At 34.9% G+C, this 6,097-nt stretch overlaps 1 long non-coding RNA gene across 2 annotated transcripts; it reads left to right on the top strand.

Annotated features, from left to right (window-relative positions):
- The first annotated feature begins 248 nt into the window (after positions 1-248).
- LOC107970520 (uncharacterized) lies at positions 249-5,728 on the top strand. Of its 2 annotated transcripts, none has more exons than XR_001713114.3 (3): positions 249-488; positions 4,058-4,418; positions 5,492-5,728. It is a non-coding gene; the product is annotated as an uncharacterized LOC107970520 (long non-coding RNA). The 2 variants fall into 2 exon arrangements; XR_001713116.3 differs by having other exon boundaries at positions 269-488; positions 4,153-4,418.
- Positions 5,729-6,097: the final 369 nt, after the last annotated feature.

Below are 6,097 nucleotides of genomic sequence, written 5' to 3'. Positions count from 1 at the left end.
AGAGCAAGAATTAGAATGAGACATATGCTTAGAAAATATGTTTAAAATGAGAGATTGAGATTGAAGTGATTGAGAGGAAAAGATTAAGGCTATAAAAGAGAAAGGAGAAAAGAGGATAAATACTAAAATGAGGCAGCAGCCTTTCCTAAGCTTTTGACAAATTAAATATTTTTGTGGGGAAAAATAATCTACATGACATTTTAGAGTGTTTGTTTGTTTGTCTGTGACGGAGTCTCGCTCTGTCGCCCAGGGAGGAGTGCAGTGGCGCGATCTCGGCTCACTGCAACCTCTGCCTCCCGGGTTCAAGCTATTCTCCTGCCTCAGCCTCCCGAGTAGCTGGGACTACAGGTGCCCGCAACCACACCCGGCTATTTGTGTGTGTGTGTATTTTTAGTAAAGACGGGGTTTCAGCGTGTTAGCCAGGATGGTCTCCATCTCCTGACCTGGTGATCTGCCCGCCTCGGCCTCCCAAAGTGCCAGGATTACAGGTGTGAGTCACAGCACGTGGCCCATTTTAGAGTTTTTAATAAGACAATAAGGTACTTAACATAAGTAAAAAAAGAGAAGGATATAAAATTGAATGTATTTTAGTATGTCGGCTTTGTAAAACAAAACTATTTGCTAAAGGAAAGATTGAAGGGAAATATATAAAATGGCTAATGATGGGTAATTTTGAGGAAAGCAATTTTTATCTAACACTTTTCCATTTTGTTTAAATTTCCAAAATAAGCATGAATTAATTCTGTAAAAATGGGTACAAAAATACAGTTAGATAGAAGAAATACTATGTAACTGACCTCTGTAAGTGTAAAAAGGTTCTTTTTAATGCCCAAAAGAAAGATGTTGCATTGTCACAAGTGATGATACTTAAAACTACCTTGGAAATGTTTACCTTTTATTCAGGGTGATATTATACAATGTGAATGAAAAACTCCACACTCTGGGAAATAATAATAAGAACTTCTGTTGTTGGAAAAGAAAAATTTGGACAGTGTAACATTTACAAAATAAAAATGCTATTAACTGTAAACTTTATCTGAAATAAAATGTAATACTCATGAACACGATAAATTAAAAAACTATATTGGTTTTGGGCATTTTTTCTAGAGACTTTTTAAAAATCTGCCAATACATTCATACAGTTGACATTTGGCAAACCAAGAAAATTAGAAGTCATTGATCCAGCCATATCATTACATATTGATCAGCGTGTTCTATACCAGAGGTTTCTTTAAAAAAAAAAAAAAAGAAAGAAAATAATTCTTTGACAGAAACATAGCCAAACCAAATAGTCATTTCCCAGAAGACTCTCTTGTTGAGCCTATAAATAGAAAAATCGTCCCCAACAAAATGTAGCTGAAACAAGGTTTCTTTATATGTGATAGAGCCAATTGCAGCTCTGTTGCACTACTGAGTTATAAAAATATATTTCATTTTTATTATTTAGCTCTACAGCACAATGGGAACTTGAAACTACAATCAGCATCATTTAATTTTTCTTGAGAACATTTGAAACTGGAATAAGAAAAGCACATTCAACTTAATATTTCACCATTTGTTTGGACTGTTTTCATTTTTCTTTAGGGAAGAAAAAAAGAAAAGTTATATATTTGAATAATTGCAGCAATATCTCTAAAAGTGAAATCATGGAAACAAAGCTGTTTATCATTCTGTTCAATGATTTAAGTTATGAAGCTTTCTTGGTATATAGAGGCATGCCTTTTTCTATTAAGTGCTGGACTTGCATGTATGTTCCTAATCAATTTGACCATGTATTAGGTCCTAAGTGGGAAAAAAATTAAAGAAATATACATATGTTTACTGTATGACTGCTGCAGGTAAAAGAACAGCTGAGGTTGAAACTGAATTAATTAGAATAGATTTAGTTTAAACATAAAGCAAGACTACAGAACATTTGTTTACAACCAGAATACTATTTAAATTTATCTTACTACTTACAGAAATCCTCCACAAAAAAATGCCCCTGACCTATTGCATTTCAATAAATGTTACAGTACAAATTTATTAAGAATTTCAATTCCACGGTGGAGAAGTTCTGAGCTTCTTCAAATTGACATTAAAAAATATGAGAAAATCCTCCTCTTAGGACCTAGAAAGGATTTCAACTCACAGTGGAAAAGCCTGTAAATAAATGAATAATAAATTCTGTTGTTGAATCCAGTACCCCATGTAATACTGCTTAATATAAAAAGTGGTTTCTCTATGCAATCAATAAGAAACATAAATCTTTTCAAATTGAGTGCCAGAAGTTTGCCCACATCCAAGAAATAAAAGGAAATTTATATCTTAATAACTAAATTGTCTTTTATTCTTCAAAAAATATAGTAGGTTTGTAATATATAGAAAATAATCCTAGATATGATTATTTGGAACATGTATTGGATGGGGAAAAAAGAAAAACTGGTTTAAATAAATGAACAGGCCAATAATTGTTTTTTCTTACTTAAATTAAAACCTGGTATTGTCATCAACTAAATTTTTTTGGAAGCATGGTCAAGCTAGGCCTCCAGAGCAAAAATTTTTTCCTGACATACATTTTCTTAGCAAACCAAAACCAATTTTAAAGTTTGCTTTTTCAAGGAAATGTTTAACTTCAAATATCTCTGATGATAGATATTTGAATCAGGCACATTTTAGATAATGGAAGAATACCTTCTCTCTCTGATTCCTCATTATACCTTCAGAAACTAGCTGACACTAATTCTAAATGTCTCTCTACTTCTAAAAGGCTCATGCCTTTATTTGTCCTTAAACACCACATTGATGCTTACCTTAATATAGCATTTTTTGCATGATTTTTCTTTCACCTCACCTTATTCTCTACAGACACCATTAAGAGTGGCATGTTCTCACTTATAAGTGGGAGCTAAATAATGAGAACACATGGACACAAAGGGAAACAGCAGACACTGGGGCCTACTTGGGAGCGGAGGCTAGGAGGAAAGTGAGCATCAGAAAAAATACCTATCAGTCAAACACAGGTGACCAAATCATCTGTACACCAAACCCCCATGACACAAGTTTACCTATATAACAGACCTGCACATGTACCCCTGAACCTAAACTAAAAGTTAAAAAAAAAAAAAGAAGCAAACTAAGTTTGCTTTCCTTTATAAAATTTTCAAGGCAACATTCATTCTCACTTCTCCTGACCTCCTCCAGCAATAATTTTTACCACATATAGTGAGCAATATATTATACTGTCTTATACTCTTCTCTAATTGAAAAGTGGGAATTTTGTCTCCTTATAAGAGTTTTAGTTTTTTGAAAGCAAACCTTCTCTTATATGTATCTTTTAGAGGTGTATGTTTTGATGCTGCCTTTTGCAAAATGAAGCATTAAAAAATAAATGATTACAATGTACTTTAAAATACTTGCTTTTTTATTTTAAAGGAGGCACATACTTATAAGAGATTTAGGAAACTTTTCAAAATTTAAAGGAGGAAAATATCCTGTAATCTTATCACACTGAGTGAACTACATTTTTAAAAAATTGTTTATCTTTTCAAACTCCTTTCCTATATATTTTCAATGTGACAATATTATATTTGCAGCTTGTTTATTTTTCACTAGATAATAGATCACGGACAAGAACACAGATTCATGTGATAGCACTTCGTTGTATAAATATGCTATTTAATGAACTCCTTCTTGGTAGATAGACTGTTTCCTATTTAGAAAAGCAAGATGTTTCCATGGGACTTTTACACATTTGTCCACTTATTTTCTTAGAATGAATCCCAAAAGTAAGCATTAAAAATGACAGTGTATAAATGTCTCATAAAGTACTTGGTATACAGTAAGAGCTCAATAAAGTTTAGCTGGAGTCATACAGCTGAAATTGTTGAACCCAAGTAATTTTATATTTTATTAATTGTTTTAAATTACCATCTATAAAATTTAACCAATTCATACATGCCATCAGTGTACAAAGACTATTTCCTCACAACTCTGCCAACCTTCTTAATACTTGATAAGTGTAAATATTACTACGGCTCACCAGTATTTTTCAATTCTCTTTCCCTTTAACATACAGGGAGAATCACATTTCTCCAATCTCTTGAAGTTAGCTGTAGCCAGATGACCTGCTTTGGCCAATATCTAAAAGCAAATATGACTTTGTCACTTCAGATCAAAGCATTTCAGAGATGATGCACAACTCTACCCCACTCTCCCCTGCCACACCATCTAAGGAAGCCACATCTTCCAGATGATACTTCTACAAGATGATGGATTCATTACGTTTCAGCATAAAGAACAGTTGCCCCAAAGAGTTTTCCAGATCTGCAGAGAACGTCAACCCAAGAAAAAAAATTGTACTGAGCCTGTAAAATTTAGGGATTATTTGTTGCCTCAGTATAATCTAACCTATCGTCAATGACAGCATTGTCTAGAAGGTGAGAAGTTTTACCACCTGACTACTTTAATTACTAACAATGTTGCACATCCTTTTATATCAGTGTAAGGTGGGGACGGGGACTGCCTATATATGTTTTATAGGAAAGTGCATGATTTTTAGCCATTAACTTTTAGCAATTGTATATTAACCCATTTCTCACCTCTTCCAAGACCCTCAGGAATTTTGTGAAACTTGAGAACAGATAAAATATCAGGGATATCTGAGGCATTATGACTGCTCAAAAATATAAGCACAAAATGCTACATTTTCATCTTGACATAACTATTTGAATGACACATAAGAATGCATGCATCTAGGGTGATGGTTAAGAGCAAAAGGAGAGCTATTACAGCTTTATCATCTGGTCTTCTGCTAAGTCTCCCAATGAGTCCCTCTGGTTCACTTCCAATCCAATCAGCAGCTAAGGGACACTTTTAAAAACATGTATCTGACTGTCATGTGTCCACAGAGTATCCAGGAGGCTGGATGGAGATTGTCCTCTTAGGCTACTAGGATTCTTAGTGTTGGGGGACCCAAGTGCAGCAGGTGAGCAGTTGGAAGTCATCACAGAGAGGCAAGGTCCACGAAAAAACTATTTCTCAGAGAAATGAGTGGGCAACCAGAGACAACAGCTCCCTTTGGGACTGAATGTAGCTGGAAGGTAGGACAGGAGACTGAAGAAGCAAGAGTCCAGGAAGTACCTACCTAAAAGGGATTGCCCATAACTTAAGAACTGAATGCAGCCTGGAGCAGCACCTACAGGAAGAGATGCTTTGATGTCAGCCTTGACCTGGGTTTCTAGCTGAGCTCCTCCATTCCCAAGGAAGCCACTTTCCTCATCTGTCAACTCAGGTGATTACATGAGGAGTCAAAGGATGGCATTTGCAAAAAATCCTGATATGATCCATAAATGCTTTTAAACTACAAAAAAGCATGCATGTATATTCTCTATAGCATTTAGCACATCATGTATTATCTAATGGCTACTCAATAATAGTTAAAACAAATTTTTCATAAGCTGAAAACTAAAAGACCTTACAGATTTTGAACTTCAATTATCTTATTTTACAGGTTAGAACACTGAAATGCCAAAGGAGAATAGCATGACCCCTATAAGAATGGAGCCATCACAAATCACCCACAACACTGCAAAGGAAATGTTCCAACAGCAAGCTCTGATGTTAGTATGAGCGAATTACATAATGAGCTCAAAATGCTGTGTTTGTTAGACCATCCTTGAATACTTAAATACAATTGTACAGTTTACTGTTTTTTGAAATGAAAGCAAGAATAAAAAACTCAAACTTACTTTTGTTCTCTAGCCAGCAAGCCTTCCATGTGATTACAGAATTACTGGGCAGACTACACCGAATCATCTTATTTCAGAAGAGATGATTAATCACAAACAGCAAGAGTTAAGCCAATTACAAGTACTTCCCCCTAAGATGATTGCCTTACCATAACTACAGATAAAATCCACCAGCTTCAGGCGCATTTTATGAGGCCAGTTCTCATCTAGGTGTGACAGAGTGAATCTTTGAACATCATCATTAAAATCAATGGGAGCTGTAACAGAGGCAGAAGTGTGGAATTGGGTGCACTAGCTCTGAAACTGCTGATGTTCATTTAAGCCCACTGCTCATTTTGCAAGCAAAAAGATTTATCCTATCTGACAGA

This window comes from Pan troglodytes, chromosome 2, assembly GCF_028858775.2.
Source record: "Pan troglodytes isolate AG18354 chromosome 2, NHGRI_mPanTro3-v2.0_pri, whole genome shotgun sequence".
In the NCBI taxonomy this organism is placed as follows: domain Eukaryota; kingdom Metazoa; phylum Chordata; class Mammalia; order Primates; family Hominidae; genus Pan; species Pan troglodytes.
This window is presented reverse-complemented; position numbering and strand designations above follow the sequence as displayed.